The sequence below is a fragment of the Triturus cristatus genome, chromosome 11 (assembly GCF_964204655.1).
Source record: "Triturus cristatus chromosome 11, aTriCri1.1, whole genome shotgun sequence".
Taxonomy (NCBI): Eukaryota; Metazoa; Chordata; class Amphibia; order Caudata; family Salamandridae; genus Triturus; species Triturus cristatus.
This window is the reverse complement of record NC_140594.1, coordinates 1176477330-1176500492: the sequence shown is the minus strand read 5'-3', so window position 1 is coordinate 1176500492 and position 23163 is coordinate 1176477330. Positions and strand designations below refer to the sequence as shown.

Here is a 23163-nt window from a genome sequence, read left to right as displayed (position 1 = left end):
ACCAGAACAATAGAACAAGTAGAGTCCACATCCATTTTAATTGGGTGGTGGTAGTCATCATTGGCAAACAGCGTGACTTTCTTTATTTCCAGGGTATTCGATACATATGTACACAGACCACCCTTAGGCCTACCGCTCTGTCCTTCAACTGCTGGGGTATGGTTTGTCCTAAATCCGTTCAGATGTATCTCTTCCTTGGTCCAAGTTTCTTGAAGACACAAAATTTCGAACTTGGTAATAAAGTCCCACCATAGTTGGTTACTTAGTTTAGAACTAGTCCCAGCTGTGTTCCATGATGCAATATTAGAACAGAGAAATTTGCCCTCATCAGTACAGTTTTTGGGGTAAGTTGACCTCCCCTCCAATTCCTTCCGCGTGTGACTGGATAGATATGGAGCATTGTAGAGATCGACAGAGTCGATCGTGACTTTATGTTCAGGGGCTAAAAGCCCTCGTACCTCGTCTCCTCTGCTTTTGAAAAGATCATTAGATAGATCTATATGTAAACCGTGGCGGTCTACGGTATCCCGAGAATCGACCCGACGCTCCATATTCAAGTCCATGTGTCCTCGAGCCTCGTCTCTGGTATTTTCAGGTACAGGTTTAGGGGGAGTTATAATTATCCCTTGCTAATGTACCTCCTTTAGTCCTGTTTACATGGCTGGAAGGTACGAGAACATTCCCGAGGTCCAGTCAATCAATATTTTCCAGGGAGTTCAGTGCATCAAAGCGGTTATAAGTTGGAATGGGGTATCTAAACTGCTTTCTTCCTATATAATTATCTCCCTCGGACATATAGGCTTGATGTTGTAAAAACTTGCATGGTCTATAAAAATATCCCAGCGGTAGTATGTTTATGGCATTCGGGTTAACAGGTCCATTAATGCCCTTTTCCAAGATTGTGTGTACTAATAAGGGTGACCTAAAGGTTAAAACAACACAATCTCCACGAGTGATTTAGGTAAAGGGTTACCCATCCAATCCTACGTGCCATTTTAAAATCTGAGAACAGATGATTGGTCAGACCAATCTTTGTAGTTAGAAAATGGAGGGACTTATTCTTTAGCGTGGACCAGTGCTCGAAGTCGTTATATAAGCAAGGGGGAACGTTCGTTAAAACCACTGTGTACGGGGTTGCTTCTGGAGGAAGATTTATGATCTGCCGTGAATTATGAGTGGGATCTAAATGTTCTAAGAAGTGTTTCTCCCTCTCTTGAACTCTATTTTCACCATTCATCATAGCGGTCTCTCTAATGGTCTCTACTTCCCCTGCTAAGCCAGGCAAGTTATTAGGGGTTGCTGTAGCGTGGCGAGCAACTTCAGGAGGATGTTGACTAATACATACTAGGTTTTCATTGGAGTTATTATTGTTAGTCCTGCTATGTAGTTGTTTATTTAAATTGGAGGTCAGAGATGGTCCGGAGGCCATACCTGCTCCCCCACCAGGTGGAGAGCATTCTTTTAATTTGGAGCCGAGTGCCGTTGTAGCTAGGTGTCGACTGCTCACCATCTCTTCCACCTTTGCTAATCTAGTTTCGAAATTAGTCACCTTCAGCAGGACAGGTTCCAAAAGAGTTGTCCTCATTAACTCAAGCTTTCCCCAGAAATTCTCGTCTAGTATACCATCTGCAAGCTTAGCCGTCTCATTCTGTTTTGTAGATAATGGAGGGCCCCTCTCAGAGTCGGTGACTGATCCCTTTTCTCCTATTTATATTCTGGGCTGGTTTACTCTGTTTTTGTGTCTTTTTACCTTTCTTTTTCTTTGGGGGTTCAGCGCCAGTATCTACCCTACAATTGGCCTTTTGCCCTCTAGTAAGGACTTTAGACCCCCCAGGGACTCCCTCAGATTCCAGGGGAGGGGAAGACTCAATCTCGGTTGATTACAGCTTGTGGTGAGGTGCCAATCAGTATAGGGGACGGCTCGTTACTGGGTGCTCTCCCTCGGTTCGTGAATACAGGCGTCAGGGAGAGTCTGCTCTGTGAGGGTACGGGCTCTAAAGACAATCTTCGTTCGGTTAATTTGATTTCATTTATGAGGGCTGATTCTGCCCTCAGAAGGAAGGCGTCTAAGGTCCCTACAACACCTCGATCCTTACGCTTATTCAAATTTAAACAGAGCCTACCCCAAAAAATGACTAAAACTCAAAATGAACAATTGACAGTCTCAGGATCAAGATAATAGGGGGATGGCCCAGCGCAGCCTCTTACTGCCTCTGACGGGATCAGACGGGCCCGCCCTTGGCCCGGGCTTTGACCAGGCGCAACCCACACGCGTCCCACGCCGCAGGGGTCGAGGCAGCGCTTTATAGCGCGATGATCACGCCTCCCCCAGCGGCAGCTGTTGGTAATAAGGGCGCTGTGGTGCACCCTGGGGCTCCGAGTCCCACCAGGGTGTGGCGGCGATGTCCGGTGATCTAAGGTCACTCCCAGAGCAGCAGGGGCATGTACATTAGCCCGGGGCCCAGCCAGGCAAAGGTGAGTACTGACAGAACCAAAAGAAAAGTGAAAAGAAGCAGGAAGGTCCTCAAGCGCATCCCCACCACTCACTCTCCAGCTACTGACCTGGCACTCACGATGGACAGTAGAAACAAATCATCCAAAGATGGCCTATTTTCTGTATTTTTCTGTATTTACCAATAAATACAGACAGGAAAATAAAAGTTTTCTTTCTGTATTTAACTATAAAAAATTAGTACAGATTTAAAACTGGGCGCTCTAGCTGCAAGTTCTTTCATTCGAAACCTGAATGATGTAAGTGGGGAAGCTAGTGTTTGCCCAAGATCAGACATGTTGTTCTGCTGAAACTTGGAAGGTGGCCAAAGAGTGTTAACAGAGCACATGTGCCCACACCCTTGCTCTTGCCCGTGTGGTCTGTGATTGGCTCAATGGCTGCTCTAGAGGTGCGAGACATTGTGGTGCTGTGGACGATCTGGAAAGAGCCGGGGACTAGTACTGGGACATTTAGAGGGCAAGAGTGTATGCCCGATGGCACCGAGCCGTTGCCCTGCAGACCAGGACTATCACGAGAGACCCGAAACAAGAGCTTGGAATTTCATTAATCAATCAATCATTTATAAAGTGCAACACTATCACCCCTAGGGGTATCTGAGTGCTGAGGTTGCTGCGTCTGCGTCGAAAAGCCAGGTCTCGAGTTACTTTCTGAAGACTGCCAGAGAATTCTGTGCTGATGAACAGGTATGGGTGCTGGGTGCCCTGCCATGACGGTCCAACTTCCGACCTTAATGGGTTAAATAATAAGAGCCAGGCCCCAAGACATCCCTCAGGAGGCCACTGCTGCTTGTGCCACTTCAGATCCCTGCCAGCACCGCTGATCGCCAGTGACACCTTCGTCCCATTAAAAATGTGACAATTGGACTGTACTATGTGATCTAACGATGTAAGAATGGCCTGATCACCCTGTATTTTAATTTGCATATGTAATTTTTAAACACTTTGCTCATGGCTTGTTTTATTTAATAGTTCTTAGTGCCACCATGTGGAGGACTGTCTTAAATATGTGCTGGTGTTATGAAATAAGTGTTGTTGCTGGAATACAGAAAACACCGGCACAAATTAAGCACTGCATTAAACAGAACAGAAGGCTCTGGCCATCACTGACCACTGTCCCCTCTTATCAGTTTTGTTTCGATCTGGGTATAGATTGGTGTTTGGAAAGCACAAACCTAGCTGGAGGCACAGGAGCACTGCACAGAGGCTGAGAGCTCCGAGATGCGACACGTCATCATTTCCAAGAGACAAGTTGTAAATTGGTTCCTCGCTCGTGGGAAGGTAATGTTCTTTGAACAGGAGGCTCTACCAGTCCTTTCTCAATTGCAGGAGGGAAGGAGCCGTTCAGATGTTGATGGGGTTGTTCAGTGGCACCTGGCACCTACTCAGAGTGGCGGGTTGGCAAATGGGTGGTGGGTAGGTGCATGCATGTGCGCCACATGTAAGGCGCCTATGTTATTTTGCTTCTTTGTCATTTTATATAGCGCAAACTCGACCCAAAGGTATTCGAGCGCTGTACATGAGCACCAGTTTATTTCATTCATTCGTTCATTTTTAGGAATGAGGAAAGTGATTAGCTCAGAATCACAGGATGTCGAGCCGACGCCAAGACTCGAACCCGGTTGCCCGGCTTCCAAGTCAGCCGCTCAAGTAGTTATGCCACAGCCTCTCTTGGTGTTTATAAAAAGAAGCATTGGGGAACAGTAAAGAGGAAAGCTTTTAACAAAGTAGGAGGCAAGCTTTGACACTGCGCATGTCGGATGAAAATAAATATCGGCGGTGGCAAGCAGCAAACATTGCAAGTTTGAAACGTGAAAGGATTTGCCCAGAATCACAGGATGTTGACCCTGCCATCGAGACTCCAACTTAGTTCCCCAGCTTCAAAGTCGGCCACTCAAGTAGTTTCGCCACATCTTCCCTCATATTATAAAATAAATATAAAATAAAAAGTCACTTTCCTTGCTTGCCGCACGACACGTCCCCCTCGCTCCAGTCCGGTGTTTTTCTTCTCTCCTCTAAGCTCTAGTGCGGTCCCAAGTGAACTCCCTTAACCAATCATGGTGCTGCTCTCATGCTGTTAACCAGCATGAGAGAAATGCCAGGGTTGGAGGGAGTGGCCTCTCCCAGCACTCCTGAGGGCGCAGGAGGCCTGTGCTTGTGCAGTCAGCTGGGTTATGGAGGTTTAAAGTGCGCATGTCTGGGTGGCCGTCGCAGGACAGCCGGCCAAAGTGACATGTGCACTTTAAACTTAAGTGCACAGGCAGCCCACCACTCCTCCCTGCTGCCACTCAGCAGGCCCCATCACATCTTGACACTCGGTTCGGGACGGGTTGATGAAAAATAAAATGGTGTTTTAATTTTCATCTCTTGGGGCATATTAGTGGGGCGACCCTCCTCCGCTCTAATGGAGGGGTAACCCCTGGGGTGGTTGTTTTAGATCCTGGGAGCACAGCCGAAGAAGGCCCGCTTCCTAGTCCTTTCCTTTGTGCATTTCGTCAAATCCAGCTTTCAGAGAAATTACCTCCTCAGGTGGACAGCGCCACTCCAGGAGCCGAGTCCACAGCAGAGTACGCAGCAGCGCCCTCTGTGCTGCGTAACCTGGATGCCTCTCTGATTCTGTAGGGTGCCTTGAAGGAGACGTGGGTTTGGAGTAGAAGCCAGTGTCGTTCATTCACTGTTGGTGTGAGAATGGTTCAACATCATGAAGTCTTTCATGAAGCCTTCCTCAGTGTTGTAGAGAGCTGGGGTAGCGAGGGCGTTGGGGAGGTCGTTGAGCCGGATGTTGTCTCCATCCACATGAAAGAGGACATGGCCTGCAGAGATGCCGTGAAGTCTGGTTCAGGTTGGTAGGATGTCAGGAGAGCGGGTGCCATGCAGGCTTGGCTCTCTTGGTGATGTGTTCCTTGAAGGAGAGGTTTGTGTCCAGGATAAATCCAGGTTATTTTATGTCTTCCTGCTCAGAGTGATGCTGTGGGGGTTCATGTTGACCAGTCCAGCTTGACCCTGTGGTTGTTTGGTGCCCCGTTGAATGGGAGGCACTGAGCATCCATGAGGATTCTTGCATCAGGACCAGTAATAGGTCCTTTCCAGGAGCGAGGCGCTCTCTCATTCTTAGTCCTACAATGGGCCCTGTCCACGTCCCTCTGTTTACCTTGGTTTGTTTTGCGTACGTCGAAAATCATTTTAATTCCCTTCCTAAAGGTTCTTTATTTATTTTGATTCACAGGGGTTTGTGCATACTTTGCTATTTTTGCCCGTGTTAATTTCCCTTTGCTGTCAGTCTTTTTACCCTGTCTTTGGGTATAGGCCTCCATGAGTAACAGGAGCCCTCCTTCACAGGCCTTGGTGGGACAGAAAGACCCTGAGAGTCAGAGAATGTATTTATTTGATTTATTTCTTTGAATGGTTCTATGTAGCCCGAACATGACCCGCCAGAGTATCAGAGCGCTGTACAAAAAAGCAAGCAAGATAAACAGGAAAAGATATAAATACTAAAAATATGGCTCTAGAAGTTTGTGGAAAGGATATGGGGTGCTGCCCCCAGGGGTCCCTGTGCAATAGTTCCACTCTGGTGTTTGAGGTGTGATTGGCTAGTGTGCACCGCCTCTTGACTGGGGCAGTAATATGGCATAGAGGCCTAGCAGGACCCCCAAACACAAGAGTTGTCACTTCCAATACGTTGTTCCATACATAACAACCACTGGGGAAAGTATAAAACATGTACTGTAGACCGACACGTATTCACCAACCTGGGCTAAAAGACCATGACTGGCCCAAGTGAATAAGCAATTACTCTGCACAGTCAATGTGTTATGTGCTGGGTTGTACAAAGCGCAGCAATCACCAATTGGAGGCCTCTCAGCGCTTGACGTAAGAGGAATATGGTACATTGCAATGCGATGCATTACATTGTGTGCCTTTACAACGCGGTCATTACAACGACCGTGTTGTTAATATGCGATGCATTTACATCGCAAGTCATTACAATGACTTGCACTAGGGGGTGCACTGGGCTTATGAATAGATTAATTACTATTTCTACTACAGTTTGCGCAACAGTAGGGAAGGTGTTGGAATTAATTTCCAATACCTCAGCGCCCCCTAGTGCAAGTCGTATTGACTTGCGATCTAAATGCATCGCGTACTAACAACGCGGCCGTTGTAACAACCGTTTTGTAATGGTACAGCGATGTAATGAAAGTGTTGTAAACGCTGTTTCCCACGTAAGAGTCACCATGGATTAGACAGAGCCATACTCTGTCACACACTGTCTTCTGTGCCTCTTTCTACCACTCTGCTCTCTCTTTTAATACCTCACCTTTCTTTACTACTTCTCTCTGCCTCACAAATTAGTAAATACCCACCTTTCTCTCAGACCGCCCCCCCATTTAACTCCACTCTCTCAAACTCACCACCATTAAGGCTTGAGTTGGTTGGAAATGAGTAATAAACGTATTGTAGTCCCAAACAGAGTCCCAAACTCCGCCTTGACAAAGCCCAAAACCCTCTTAAAATGTCACTGAGGATGAACCAAGGCTGGGCTATTTCTGCCTCTAAAAACGCACTTTTCTGAGACATCTATTAATTGGTCTTGGATTCGGGCCTTCCTTCCTCACTCCCTGCAGCTGAACCATCCAGTAAACTTGTGCAATACAATATTTTTAGAAAATAACTATTAAACGCACGTGGCTAAAAAGGATACATTACGACATGTTCCCTTTTCAGTAACTGGCCGTTGCACACAGAACATTCACTGAATAGGAAACAGTAACTAAACGGACCCTCTTCTGAAGAAGTTCTTTACTTACTCTGACGTTTGTAAGCAAAGGCGGGGGGAGTCTCATGGGGACACTGCAGGGCTCTGTCACTCTTATGTTCTGATAATTTGTATGTCACCCAGGAGGGTATCCTAACCCCTAAGAATTCGGAGGAGGGGGCTGACTGGGACCTATTGGAATAGCCAGGTTTTCAGTTTCTTGCAAAATTCTAAGATGGAGCTATTGGCTCCGATGTGTGGGGGTGTCGTTCCAGGATTTAGAAGCTAGGTAGGAAAAGCCACGGCCTCCGACTCTTGCTCTTGGGATACAGGAGACGTGGGTGAGCTGGACCTAGGATGAGGCGAGGTGTCTGGTCGGTGTGTGGAAGCTGATGCTGTGGTGCAGGGTCTTGCTTGTGAGGTTATGTAGGTGTGCGTGAGGTGTTTGAAGAGGGCACATTTGTGTATAGGGAGTCAGTTTAGATCTTTGAAGTGTTTGGATTTGTCAGTGGGAGTTTCAGAGTGAGTGAGTCTGGCTGCTGCGTTCTGATGGCCTGGAGTCTTTTAGGGAGTTTCAAGGTGATGCCGGCGTAGAGGATGTATCTATGGTCCAGTCTGCTGGTGATCAGGGTTTGAGTGACAGATCTATAGGTGTTTAGCGGGAGTAATTTGAAAACTTGCTTATGTGGTGGAGGCAACCGAGTAGACCTGGTTAAACATTGACATGTGATTGTTGATCACGATCCCTAGGTTCATGGCTGAGTTTGATGGGCTCGGCCCCAGTTCGGACGGCCACCAGGCCAATGTCCAGAGAGCGGTGCCTTTTCTGAAGAGGTCCACCTCAGTCTTGTCGGAGTTGAGCTTCAGAGAGTTAGTCTTCAGCCAGTATATGACTTCGGACATGTGGTTGATGAATTTGGTCTGGTGTTTGAGGCCTCATTGGAAAGGAAGAGGATGAGCTGAGTGTAGTCGGCACAAGACCTGATGCTGGTTGTGAGACATGTGGGAGACCGTGTTGAAAGCGGCCAAGAGGTCGCGCAGTATGACTGTCTTTGTGTCCTTCTTGTCCAGGGACTCTTGTCTCATGACGGACGTCATCAGGAGCATCAATTTGGGCAGTCTTGTTGCTATGTATAGGTCTGAATCCGTATTTTGAGGGGTCCAAGAAATGTTTGGCGTTAAGGTGGTCAGCCAGTCACTTGTTGATGGTTTTTTCCAAAACACTGGCCGGGTAGGGAAGGATGGCGATGGGTCGGTTGTTTGCCAGTGTCTGCTGAAGGTTTTTTCAGGAGTGGTAAGATTGTGGTGTATTTTCAGGAGTCAAGAAAGATGGCTGTAGTAGGTGAGTTGTAGAGAATTAAAGTGAGGGCTATGAAAATGGGGTCGAGTCCCTCCCGTGAGAGGGTAATGGTTGTTAAGCTGGTGGCGAGGGACATGAATGCCTCTACTTTTGAAATTTCTTTAGAGCTGCTGGAACTGCTTGGAATTCGTTCGGTGAGTGCTGCCTAGGGTGACCAACTGACATAGGTGCAAATTAAGGATGGTGAGTGTAAATAATTCCGGACAAAGGTGTAAATTTCAGGACAGAAATTCAGGACAGAAGGTCAAAATTCAGGACAAAACTTTGGGACAAAAGGTAAATTTTCCAGACACACCAGAGGAGGTCGTGCAATGATATATAAGTAAATAGACTACCGAAATAAGTACAAGTCAAAATACATTTCTATTCGGTTGAGACCATCGTGCACTACAGTTTTTCACACAGCTTTGGGCAACTGTGCAGGTCTTTTGTGGTATTTCATATGCTCATGATCTATTATATGGTTACTGCACTGGGTTGTTTAGTCTGGTATTTTGTTTACAGTTCAGGGTCCTGAGCAGGCATGTTTGGTGGGAGAAGTGGTCGGGAAGATCTGCTCGGATGGACTTTGTTCCCAGCATCTCTTATCTGAGTGCCACTGTGAGATGTAAAGCAGCACACATGGAATGTAGCTGACTGGGACTTGCTGGACTAGAGTTCATTACTCTGAGTAGCCAGCTTTATGTCAGATTGCTTCGGTAGTCCATGTCTATTCAGCTGGTGAGGACTGGTTTATGGGCTGGTACAGTACTGAGTGATGGGTAAGACCCAGAGGTTAGGTCATGTGTGAGGACAGGAGAACAGAGGTATTAATCAGCCGGCATGAGCTATAATTGGCAACACAGAGTATTTTGGTATTATTGTGGGCCAGAGCGGTAAGATAGGCGTTGACGTTAGTATATAATGTCCTGGCAAGCCATATATCAGCCCTCCTTATGTATCTGATAAATCAGCCCAATCCGAATGCTGATTGGGCTGTTTCATTTGTGTGAGCTGTAAACTGCAGATTCCATCTGATGCACAGAAGTGTGCTGCAGACCAGAATCTGTACACTTTGGTGAGGCATTGCTGTAAGTTAGGAGGAGGCACTGTGTTTTACATACAGAACATTTAATTTTGAAATGGAAGCACAAGGCCAACATGAAGTTCTACTGATAAAACTATATAGCGCACAAATAATAATGGGTGGAAATGAGCTTTCAGCGCCTTTATCGGGTGAGCCTGTTTTAGAGTACAGTCTGGCATTGAGATGAAAGGTCAGGAAGCACACTCAGGGTATGGCAAGAATTGATGCCTCACTTGTCTACTCTGTTTCATTTAGAGTTTCAAGTAAAGTAAAGTAGTCTAGCCAGAGTTGTTCTCCTGGTGTTAACGTTTGTTAGCAGGTCCATATGGCCCAAGACAGGCACGCAACACCCATAGGACTCCAAGGCCTTCAGCCCGCCCACCCCCGCCCCTGTCATGTGTGTCAGCCCGGGCTGAGACAGCTACCAGGGCACACACACACAGCCGCACCCGAGTACTTCACAGGTCTTTAAAATACCATTTACGTGTTAACGAGACTTTGTATTGTTTTTTTCACCCCTTCATCTCCACTCTGCCTATTGCTGGAAGAATTACCCCCACCCCCCTCCTGAAATGTTTAGTAGCCCCCCCCCCCCCGAAATTTGGCTCTAGTTGCGCCTCTGGCCCAAGACCAATTGCTCTGTGCCAAAGTATTAACCTTGTATAATGCATTGCCCACGTTTTACCTCCCTTGTTGCTCGTGTCACACTCACTTCTCGTAACTGGCATCATTAGCTATTCTTTTGTGCATGCTGTTCCCTGTAGTCTCTTCCTGGGCCCTGTAGTCATATCCCTAACTTTTCAAGCAAATTCACTCATTAATTTCTAAATTATAAGTATGAACGTTTGCAGGTAACTGTATTGCTCCGCTTAAATTTCACATGCTTTACTTAATCTTGCATTCCCTAAAAGTGTTTTCTTTTTCCAGGACGTTGTTACGTTTTTTTCTACAGACAGCATTTTACTCTTGCCTCCCCTCCCTTATATGCGATTTCCTATTTTCTGGATTTCCAGCCTGCAAGGTCATATAAATGACAATATAATCACTCCACTGCAATTTAAAAAAATTAAGTAAAAAACATTGTTATTGTCAATGCTAAAATCTCTAGCTTTTACAAATGCGGGACCGATTGCATATGCTTGTTTTTCAAAAGTAACTGGCAATGTTACTTTCATCCAATGTGTTTCTTTTTTTCTTCCAATGTGTTACTTTTTTCTTCCAATGTGTTACTTTTTTCTTCCTTGCCTTCAGGCCCACCCTATGCCTGAAATAGCCCATTGTCATTCTGTATGTGGCAATCTGCCGGCATATACAATGACAATGGGTCCATCACAGTCTGTGAGAGGCTGGGGAGGGGCTGCTCTTGAGCACAGAGTGGAGGCGGCCCCAGCAGGGAGTTCTGAGAACACGGAGGCTTCTTAAAGGTGAGCAGTAATTCCCCCCCAAATTACGGACAAAAGGCGTCCGTTAAAGGGATCATCACGGACAACGGACGTGAGTTCCAATTAACAGACGGTCCATGAAACTTACGGACGGTTGGTCACCCTAGTGCTGCCCCTTGGTGGTTCTGAGTCGCTGGTGGTAGATCCAGAGGGCTGATCTACAGGTGTCTCTGTTGTGTGGTCATTGTCGTCGGTGAGTCGCCTTCGGCATTCCAGCTGTTTTCAGTGGCTCTTGGAGGTCTTCCATGAACCAGTTTGCCTTTGACTCTGTTCAAGATGCGGAGATGGATTCGACTGGGGCCAGAATGCCTGCGCGGGCGGTGATCCAAGCAGGTATGTTCATAATGGAGTGAGTGAGCATGTCTTGGTGTGGCAGGCGTTGAGTTTGGAGATCTGCGTTCCAGATTTCTCTGTGAGATCTTGTTCCAGTTGATTCAGGAGACCTTGGTGAGTATGGTTCTGTGTTGTTTTGGTAGCTGTTGGCGTAATCGGACGAGGGAGTGGTTGGTTCAAGTGAGGGGGCTGGGCTTGTCCACCATAATGGACTCCAGGGTTGGGCCGGATATCCCCCTGTAGTAAAATATAGGGAACATTTAAGAAGTTTATTAACTTCATACTACATTAGTAAAAATATTTCTATGTTAAATATGATTGTAAATTGAGTTTATAGATCTCTTTTAAATGTAGAACAAAAGGAAAAATGCCACCACACTTAACTTAATTTTTTATTAAAACTTAAATACATTTATATTATATATTTTTCTTGAAGTTTCAATAAAAAAATTATTCTCACAAGTTTAAAGAAAAATATACTATGCATTAATTTTAATTAAATTGATGTATGAAATTAATTAAAAGTAGTTAAGTTATATTTTAATAACAAGGAATGTTACATAAATTTATAATTTCAAAAAATCTTGTTAAAGTATACTATTAAATAATAATAATACAAAATACATATATAGATTTAACATTACATTATATTTTTATGTATTTTGAGCAATTTTAAATAATTCAAATTAAAAAAAAAAACATCCTATGGGATTCATTTTTTAGTCCGTGTCTCCATTATTTTCTATGGGAGGGTGTTGAGGTAACTTTACGCTTGTATGTTCTGAATAGCCTAAAGTAGCAAAGTTACTCAAGTGTAAGAGTAAATTGCACACGTAAATTACAAGCCGAAGTTACCTTTGTGAGTAGCCGTTGTGGTGTACATCTCCTTAACTAAAGTAGTAAAGATTTGGTGTAAGTCAGTAGTAGCGTTGGGTGTAATTTCTTTCACATGATGATGTTTTAAATTCCACTCGCTCCTTAATGCAGGGTAAACCCTTCTAAAACCTTGCTGCGCTCAGACGTAAAATGCCCAGATGTGCAGATTGTGAACTAGAAGTGTAATACTGGCCTCTCCCTGCATGCCGGGGTTCATTTCTTGCCAAACTGTCCCAACTAACAGGATGTTTCATATCTCCGCTGTCCAGTGCCCTGTGCCCATCTGAAAACTCAACTCTGGCATGGGGGCTCCAGGTACCCCCATGGTGCTGGTGGTTCTGCAGAGAACAAGGCCCTGGCTGCCTCAACTGTATGTCCCCTCCTTTGTAAAATAGAGGTCCCCTTTTTTCCAAAAAGAACAAAGACAGAGGGGCACCTACAGTCTGGCCAGCACTGGTTTGACCAGACAAAGGGTACAGAAATCTACCCTGCGGCCCAGTCCATGCTCCCCAGTACCCAAGGCCACCTCAGATGCTAAATATTCAGCGTACTCGCTATCCATTGCCTGCCAGAGTCCGACAAGTCACAAACATATACACAAAATCACCTTTAACGCCAAAGCTCTCTGGCTTATTCCAGGGCTTAATTTGTGCCGGAGGGGGCAGATACTGGGGACCGGGGCTCCTCTCGGGATGAACAGGGGTTATTTTTCATCAACACACTTTGAATCAGAGAAGGAGAAAGGTAGAGAGAGAGAGAATGAGGGGAAAAAAGTGACAAGAAAACAGTAACAAGGGTATAAAGCAGGCAGGGATAGGACCTGCAATAGTGAAATGGAAAGACAAGAATTTAGGGTGGTGGAAAAAAGAGTCTCGAGCTGAAATCCGGACTGGGCAGCCAAGGTATAGTCAGTGCTGGCCGCAGACTCCTTAGAAGCGCTTTAGAGCCATTCATTCATTCATTCATTCATTCATTCATTCATTCATTCATTCATTCATTTTACAAATCAGCACTGCAGATGATGGATGGTTTTATACCACTGAACTCTCAGGAGACCTCTGTTTAACACTCCTTCCCTCTTCACAGATGGTTTCCTAAGATCCGGAAGTAATTTGTGAACTGCCCACCGCCCCCCCTGGTGTCATATTTCTGTGTTGAATTGGCAGGAAACAAAAGACAGTAGGGGAACATATCCCGAAATGCTGGCAGTGGAATATTTATTTATTTATTTATTTTTTGCTATTTTTAAAGCGCGCAAATACCCATACAGGTGTCTCGGCGCTGGTGGAATCAAATGTAGCGATGTCCACCCAAGTTTACCAAAACAGGAAGTATCTAACCTGCCTGTCCAACGATCATCCCCTCCCCCCCCAAAAAAAACAATTCGGACTTCTGTGTCAAAGAATATTGATACGAATGTGTCAGCTTTGCCAGACAAGAAACGTAGAGCTCGATGTCTACGACATTTCCAATCACAGGGCTGACAAGCAGGAAGCGCTCTCGCCCCGCAATGGGAGGGATCAGCAGGCGAGGGGCCCATCTCGCTTCTTGAACCTCTCGTACGGATCTGGAAATTACAGAATGAGCGGGAGCACAATAAAGGGTCACGACTCAGACAGTGGCGCTGAGACAATTTACAGAGCGAGGGTCCTGCCATTAATCTTATATCACCGAAGGTAGAGGGTTCTAAGAGATCCAAGCGTCAGACAAAACAAGCATTTACAATGCAATGGTCTCGGCAATATTATAGGTAGAGCTATTGGTATTGCTCATTATTTTTTTATCATTATTGTATGACACAATGGGTTGCTGGGAAACAAGCTTCCCAGGCGAACAGCATTCGAGAAGAATACAGAACCACACACAAGAAACCCGCAAGGAAAAGATACAAGACTCACTCCACATTACTAGCATCCGAACGACAGAGAATCCATCTCCGACCTGCATATTAGTTTACAGATAATCTAGACCTCTAGGCTCAATCTCACCCAGTAGTATACAATGGTAATAGGAGATGATCCCCTCTACCAACAAAACAATGAACATCTATACTACTTCTGACAGCACCCTATGAAATATAGATACGACCACCCTTAACAACTATACACAAACATACAACGGAACCAGACAGACTGATCCCCCCCACCTACCCGCGCCACCCTGAAAACATACACCCAAACAAACAGCACGTCTACTTTATTATTATGTACGGTTTCCAGCTCCCGGCGTTAACTAGGATTCTAACACCCCAGAGATATATGCAATGTTCTTTCCCGCCCCCTCTCGTACTCAATGTGACTCACCTACAGGCCCCCCTCAGGCTATCACTCAGGGCCCTGGTCTCTTACCGCCATCTTACTCACTATTCCCCTGCAGCTCCTCCTGTGGAGACAATCTATCGCGATGCCGCCTACTCTTAACTCTATGATTCTTCTCGAATCATGCTCCGCCCTCTGCCTCAGCCAAAGGCCGTCGCATCGCATGGGGACTCGCAGACACTTTTCACTATGTCTGGTGCGCGCGGAGTTATCAGGCACCGCCCACTGGAGCAGAGCAGTACATGGAGGGAGTGTTGCTCAAGTCTTAACAGGAAGATACACAATGGTCCGTTGCCCATACAAACGTGAGAGACTAGTCCAAGAAATGTTCACGATCTCCAATAGCTACAATATATTGATCCTGTTTATGTCCAGTGAGATAGCTAGCTGCGTGCTCATGCTAAAAAAACGAATTGATGTGTACACTCCTGTCAGGAACGCCAGCACCACTATAGCGGTCCGCACGGAAAACAAATCACACCCCAATCACTTGAAAGAGAGGAAGGACTAAAAAAAATCTAATGTAGCAGGTAACGCTCGTGAACGAAATATATGACAGATTACATACAATTCAATCAATCAGTTGAGTTTGTCAGACATGCCAGAAGGGTGAAAGAATATTTTGACAAACTTTACCCGTGCTCTCTGGGCTGATTCTACAAGAAGACTCTCGCTGGTGGTGAACTGCGACCGGAACCCTTTACTCTGACGCCGGAACCTTTTGCTTGTCCCTTCCGCTATACTTCCGCAGAACTCCTCGGGATGCTCTTCCAAACTTTTTTGGCTTCGAGGGCGTGTTCCTGCTGTTCTAAAAGGGCGTGGCTAAAAAGTGGAAAGAACAGCAAGGAACACGCCCCCGAATCTGAAAAAGACGGAGCCTATTTGGAGGGACGGCTCTCTCCTCCAATGGCTGGCCTCTGTTTAGGAAGCCAGCCAATGGAGGAGAGGCAAAAAGAGAGGCGGGCTAAGGAGCCACTCTCAGAAACATTAAATCTCCGACTTCCGGTTCTGCCTTCGGCAGACCGGACGGTCCTCGACCTAAAAATGGACTCACGCGTGCTATTACCACACATGCCTTTACCATGCGGCGGTTACAAAGCAGTACCATTACCACGCGTTACCTTTTCCACGCATGTCTTTCAAAAAATATGAAAACTACCCCGACCCCAGCCCTCAGCCCTAAATCCCGGCCCCAGCCCTGAAAACTACTCACCAAGCCTCGTCCTGATCCCTTTGACGACCAACAACTTTCTTCTTTTTTTTAATACCTCAAACACCTCCCGCCCCTTCGTTCCAAGTCAAGAGCGCTGGCTCCCTTTACAGCGCATATGCCTTTACCGCCTTTACAACAAAAATTGTTGTAAAGGCATGCGTGGTAAAGGAATTTGCATGGTAAAGGCATATGCGTGCTAAAGGCAAGCATGGTAATGCTTGTGTTGTAATGGCGTGCGTGGTTGAGACCGCATTGTAAATGCTATTTCCCGTAGCAAGTGTGCCACACCCACTCAGCAGGAGAGTGGTGAGGGTGTGGTATGTAGCTGGGGGTGCATTGTAGATCACTGGTGATTTACTGCACTGTCATTTACAGGTAGCATGCTTTCCATTGAAATGGCCACTAAATTTGTATAGACATTCACTTTAAGTGGTAAAAATCTATAGCACAAAAACAAACATTTGTAGATATCTGGTTTCAGTGAATATTGATCGCTTGGGCATCACCAAGTTAAGTGTCTTGATTTCTTTTGTTCGTGTTAAAGCCTTTGGTTCCCTCACACTTCAGAATTACAAAAAAGTGTTGCATTTGTGCTTTCCTAATTGCTGATATAATTTGGATTATGTGCACAGGTCGTTTCCTGATATTTAAATGTTGTGTTAGAAAAAAGCTGGCGCAAGATTGTCACCTAGATCACTTTTACAAAATCCTTTCGCTTTGCAGGCCGAGAAGTCAAAGTGCACCCCAGATTCCGAATAATCAGTAATTTGTGAAAATATTTAGCTAATCTATGGCTTTTGTTTTTGAGGGTCAGCAAATGTTACAAGATAAATACAAACTTTAAAGGTATCTTTATTGATCATTTACCTTCTGAACTCTTGCATAGTTATTATGGAGGTGCTGCAGTACCCCTACTTCCAGCGTCTATGGAATCAGAGAAGGCACAGGAACGTAGGGACCTGGCCACCATCTCCACGTGACATCAGCCAATGAGTGACAAACCAAGTTCATCCCTCCATGTTATGTAGAAATTTTCTATTTTTTATCAAAGGAGTGATCAGCAAATCCCTAATTCCAACTGGACTTTTTTTTACCTTAATTTTACCTGCTTTACACTTTGTTGTGTTGTTTCTTTTTATTTGGTGTTTAAGTCTTTTTTATTGTCTCTGTGATTCTCACTTGGTGTACCTCTCGTGCTTGGTTAGGCTGTATTTAGTGACTTTGTAAAGTAATCCAGTGTCTTCCAGGTGGTGCCATCTTGTCCACACAGGTGGAAGCTTTGTTTTGGGCTCTCTGGTGTGTTGCTTAGGAAGGATTCCTGGTTATGTGCCGGACAATCAGCTTTTTAATTCCTGCTTTGGAGTACCAAAGTCAAGCCCATCTGTGCCCAGTGCCAGGACTTCGGCCCGACCTCAAGACCTGTATGCAACAGAAGCATTGTTATCCCTTCATCCCCCTCCCCAGGTAGGGACCACGCTGACCACACCACTGCGCCTGAAGGTGATGGGCCATTTCATGATATTTTGTCTCTGGAGTCTTACCAGGCTGGCGTTTTTATTTCTGGGCATCCCTCCTCTACGAGGATGCAATATATAAGAGCCGCACACTTTCTTACCTTCTTAATGCCCTCCCACCTGCCTGCCTCAAGGTAGAAATCTTCAATCACATTTCTCCCACCACGCTTGATATAGTGCCTTACTGAGCCTTGGTTAAAAGATATCATTGCCTTGGCAATTCAGCTTAGCTGTAAAATGATGCACCCGGACCGTGTATAAACCTGAGGGCGGGGTCGATCGCTCTGGGATGCTTCCTTTTCAACTTGTTTTGTGGCACCGAGCACCCCTGATTGCATTTCTGGTTATGCCTGTCTCTAAGTGCATGGTACTGGGAGATTACAAATTGTGGGTGGAGGAGCCAGATAGACTGAAATGTGACACTCTGTCAGATACCCTGGCTTCCTTAGTTAGGCCTTATTCCATGCACGAGTATGTTAACAGCGATCATTAACAGTGTTCCAGTTTCAATAACGGTGTCCATATATGCCTGTGTCTTACATTGATAAGTGCAACCTGATAAGATGGGGTTTAGGGCCTTTTGAACTGCTGCTGTTTCAGCAAGCCACGTTGTGTTCTTTGTGAGTTGATTCCATATTCTAGCAGCCTTGCAGAAGAGAGCATGTTTCGGCATCTTTTACACTTTTGGTGCTGGGGTCCCCAGCAGGATATGTGATTTGCCTCTAATCTTTCTGTCACCTCTTGAGGTTCAGAGGTAGTTTTCAGATTGCTGAGCGACCCTTGACCTTCCTGGTAGGTCACTCCCCCCCGCTACAGCTCCGCCGTCACCCCGCTGTCTCCTGCTGCCGCCGGTGTATCGAGTAGGGGTGGGCGGAATTTGCGAAATTCACTTTCGCAAATTATCGCGAAAATGTTAAAAATCTCCGCAAACACGCGGAAATATCGTGAAGATGCGGAAGTTTTTTTCCCGCCCGTTCGCGGTATTTTCTGCGTGGTCGCGGCTCGCTAACTTACCCATGCGGTTGCTCGCGGGCACGGCCATCTTGTTTTCACTTGTCTCGCCGTGCATGATCACGAGAAGAAAGACGTGATCACGCGACGAATGACATTACTGCGGGCGCAAACTGTCGCGAGACAAGGCAAATGGCTACCAACAATCCAACATCTTGTGAAGAACGCGACCGGATCGGGAAAACTTGTCGGCGAATGCGGGGATTCAGGTAAGGCGATCGCGCGCACGTGAGAATGTATTATTTTACAGCGCGAGCAAGCAAAACATTTCTGGTAAAATGCGGATTGCGGAAATTTTGACATTTTCGCGCTCTCCGCGGAACGTGAAAATGTCAAATTATCGCAATTTCCGCGAGCGGAACGGATTTTTAGCCCAGGCCTAGTATCAAGGCCCTCCACCACCCGCAGGCTCCACTTGCGCCTCATTTCTGGTGGCCACTGGTGGTCTTAGGTACGCTTCGCTTGCTGCCTGTTGCTTTGTGACTGCCTTGTAACTGTCTGTGCCCCCTGCCCCCCGCTCTGATTCTGTGCCCCCTTTTCTTCTGTACCCCTCGCCGCGCTTTGTACCCCTGTGCTGACTTGTGCCTCTGTGCCCCTTGATTTTGTCCCCTTTTCTCTTCTGTAACCCGTGCCGGTCTCCTGTCCCCCGTCCCCGCCGCTACCTCCCCTGGGGCCCCACCCCCTCCGCGCCCATTCGTTCACCCGTCCCTCGCCTCCCGCCTCCCAGCTGCTCCTCCCTCCCCACCGCCCTTATATGGTGGCTGCTGTGCAGTGAGGAGAGTGACCCTTGACCTTCCTGGTAGGTCGCTCCCCCCCGCTGCAGCTCCGCCGTCACCCCGCTGTCTCCTACTGCCGCCGGTGTATCGAGGCCCTCCACCACCCGCAGGCTCCACCTGCACCTCCTTTCTGGTGGCCAGTGGTGGCCTTAGGTACGCTTTGCTTGCTGCCTGTTGCTTTGTGCCTGCCTTGTAACTGTCTGTGCCCCCTGCCCCCGCTCGCCGCTCTGATTCTGTGCCCCCTTTTTTCTGCACCCCTCGCCGCGCTTTGTACCCCTGTGCTGACTTGTGCCTCTGTGCCAATTGATTTTGTCCCCTTTTCTCTTCTGTACCCCGTGCCGGTCTCCTGTCCCCCGTCCCCTGCGGCCCCACCTCCTCTGTGCCCATTCGTTCACCCGTCCCTCGCCTCCCAGCTGCTCCTCCCTCCCCACCTCCCTTATATGGCGGCCACTGCGTGGTGAGGAGAGCGACCCTTGACCTTCCTGGTAGGTCGCTCCCCCCCGCTGCAGCTCCGCTGTCACCCCGCAGTCTCCTGCTGCCGCCGGTGTATCGAGGCCCTCCACCACCCGCAGGCTCCACCTGCGCCTCATCCCTGGTGGCCAGTGGTGGCCTTAGGTACACTTTGCTTGCTGCCTGTTGCTTTGTGCCTGCCTTGTAACTGTCTGTGCCCCCTGCCCCCCGCTTGCCGCTCTGATTCTGTGCCCCCTTTTTTTCTGTACCCCTCGCCGCGCTTTGTACTCCTGTGCTGACTCTTGCCTCTGTGCCCCTTGATTTCGTCCCCTTTTCTCTTATGTACCCCACGCCGGTCTCCTGTCCCCCATCCCCGCCGCTGCCTCGCCTGCGGGCCCGCCCCCTCCGTGCCCATTCGTTCACCCGTCCCTCGCCTCCCGCATCCCAGCTGCTCCTCCCTCTCCACCTCCCTTATATGGCGGCCGCTGCGCAGTGAGGAGAGCGACCCTTGACCTTCCTGGTAGGTCGCTCCCCCCCGCTGCAGCTCCGCCGTCACCCCACTGTCTCCTTCTGCCGCCGGTGTATCGAGGCCCTCCACTACCCGCAGGCTCCACCTGCGCCTCATCCCTGGTGGCCAGTGGTGGCCTTAGGTACGCTTCGCTTGCTGCCTGTTGCTTTGTGCCTGCCTTGTAACTGTCTGTGCCCCCTGCCCCCCGCTCGCCGCTCAGATTCTGTGCCTCCTTTTTTTCTGTACCCCTCGCCGCGCTTTGTACCCCTGTGCTGACTTGTGCCTCTGTGCCCCTTGATTTTGTCCCCTTTTCTCTTCTGTACCCCGCGCCGGTCTCCTGTCCCCCGTCCCCGCCCCCCCTGCGGCCCTGCCCCCTCCACGCCCATTTGTTCACCCGTCCCTCACCTCCCGCCTCCCAGCTGCTCCTCCCTCCCCACCTCCCTTAAATGGCAGCCGCTGCGCGGTGAGGAGAGCGACCCTTGACCTTCCTGGTAGGGCGCTCCCCCCCCCCCCCCCCCGCTGCAGCTCCGTCGTCACCCCGCTGTCTCCTGCTGCCGCCGGTGTATCGAGGCTCTCCACCACCCACAGGCTCCACCTGCGCCTCATCCCTGGTGGCCAGTGGTGGCCTTAGGTACGCTTCGCTTGCTGTCTGTTGCTTTGTGCCTGCCTTGTAACTGTCTGTGCCCCCTGCCCCCCGCTCGCCGCTCTGATTCTGTGCCCCCTTTTTTTCTGTATCCCTCGCGGCGCTTTGTACCCCTGTGCTGACTCTTGCCTCTGTGCCCCTTGATTTTGTCCCCTTTTCTCTTCTGTACCCCGCGCCGGTCTCCTGTCCCCCATCCCCGCCGCTGCTTCCCCTGCGGCCCCGCACCCCCTCCATACCCATTTGTTCACCCATCCCTCGCCTCCCAGCTGCTCCTCCCTCCCCACCTCCCTTATATGGTGGCTGCTGCGCGGCCGCGCGCAGCGGGCACGCCTAAGGCAAGCCCATCTGCGCCTGTCCGCGCCTGGACCGCGCCCAGCGCCAGAACCCCTGGCCACAGCGCCAGCCACGAAGACCGCCTCCACTGTGACGCCAGCACCCTCGTCGCTCTCAACCCAGGAATGACCCACACCTGCTACAAGGCCGCCCCAAAGCGCACCCACGGCCCCTTCATCTGCCGGAACTGCAGCTTCTCCTGCCTCGAAAGCTCCAAGACGCCTGCCACGCCGAAACCCAACCAGCTTAGATGCATCCTGATCAACACATGTTCCGCACACAAACACGCCGTCGAACTCTGGGACCTACTCGACACCACATCACCGGACGTCGCCTTCCTGACCGAGACCTGGATGAACGAAACCTCCTCGCCAGACATCGCAATAACCATCCCAGACGGGTACACGATCCCCCGCAGAGACCGCACCAACAGGCCCGGAGGAGGAATCGCCATCGTCCACAAAAACACCATCAGGGTATCAACAAACGACACCCTCAGCACCGCCGAACACATGCACTTCCAGATCCACATGGACCCCAAGACCACCCTAAGAGGCACCTTCATCTACAGACCGCCAGGACCCCAACCCCAATTCTGTGACTCCATTGCTGACCTCATCAGCACGCACGCGCTGACCTCCACCGACTACATCCTCCTCGTAGACCTGAACTTCCACCTGGAGAACAACAACGACAGCAACTCCTCCACCCTGATCGACAATCTCGCCAACTTCGGACTGAAACAGCTCGTCACGACGCCGACCCACAGCGCCGGCCACACGTTAGATGCCATCTTCTCCTCAAGCCCCCACGTCACCTTCAGCCACGCCTCCGAACTCACCTGGACAGACCACCACTGCATCCACTTCTCCTTCCGAAAACCCCTCACACACCACCGCACACTACAGACCCCCCGCCGCTGCTGGGGCAAAGTCACCCAAGAACAACAACAGACAAGCCTCGCACTCAACCCTCTGACGAACCCCACCAATCCAGATGAAGGTGCACTCACCGTCGAACGCTGGATGAACGACTGCACCAACACCGTCTCCCCGCTGAAAAACCCCACCAGCAGAAACACCAGCAGAAGAGTCAGCTGGTTCACCCCGGAACTCCTCGACTCAAAACGCACCTGCCGGAAACTGGAAAACATATGGCACAGCGACAAGACGCCACACAGCCGCACTGCCCACAAAGACGCCATCCGCAACCACCACCACCTCATCAGGACCGCCAAAAGAACCTCCTTCACAAACCACCTTGACAACAACGCACACAACAGCACGGAGCTCTTCACCATCGTGAAGGAACTCTCCAACCCCAACGACATCCCACCATCGCAAGCCCTGTGCGACTCCCTCGCCACCTTCTTTCACCGGAAAATCACTGACATCCATAACAGCTTCAGACCCCGGACGACCCCTGCCCACCACACCACACCCCACCGCCCACGACACCCTGACAACCTGGGCCAACGTGAGCATAGAGGACACAATCAAGACCATCGGAACAATCCACTCCGGTTCCCCATCAGACCCTCTCCCGCACAACATCTTCAACAAAGCCAGCAATTCCATCGCACCCCACCTGCACAAAATCATCAACCTCTCCTTCGAGACCGCCACCTTCCCCGAGAACTGGAAGCACGCAGAGATCAACGCCCTACTGAAGAAACCCATGGTGGATTCGAGCGACCTCAAGAACTTCCGCCCCATCTCCCTGCTTCCGTTCCCAGCAAAGGTCATCGAGAAGATAGTAAACACCCAGCTCACCCGTCACCTTGAAGACAACAGCATCCTGGACCCGTCCCAATCAGGTTTCCACAGCAACCACGCCACCGAGACCGCCCTCATCGCCGCCACAGACGACATCAGGATCCTGCTAGACAACGGCGAGATGGCGGCCCTCATCCTCCTGGACCTCTCCGCCGCCTTCGACACCATCTGCCATCACACACTACGCACACGCCTTCAAGACGCAGGGATTCGAGACAAGGCCCTGGACTGGACCACCTCCTTCCTCTCCGGCAGAACTCATAGAGTCCGCCTCCCCCCGT

The 23163-nt window shown here is 48.9% G+C and overlaps 1 long non-coding RNA gene across 1 annotated transcript in view; it reads right to left on the bottom strand.

The window, feature by feature from the left end:
* Positions 1-10303: 10303 nt before the first annotated feature.
* The window catches only part of LOC146788666 (uncharacterized), a 254296-nt gene continuing 241436 nt past the window's right edge, over positions 10304-23163 (bottom strand). The window contains exon 3 of the long non-coding RNA XR_014970892.1: positions 10304-11702. This is a non-coding gene — a long non-coding RNA (uncharacterized LOC146788666). The remainder of the gene's footprint in view (positions 11703-23163) is intronic.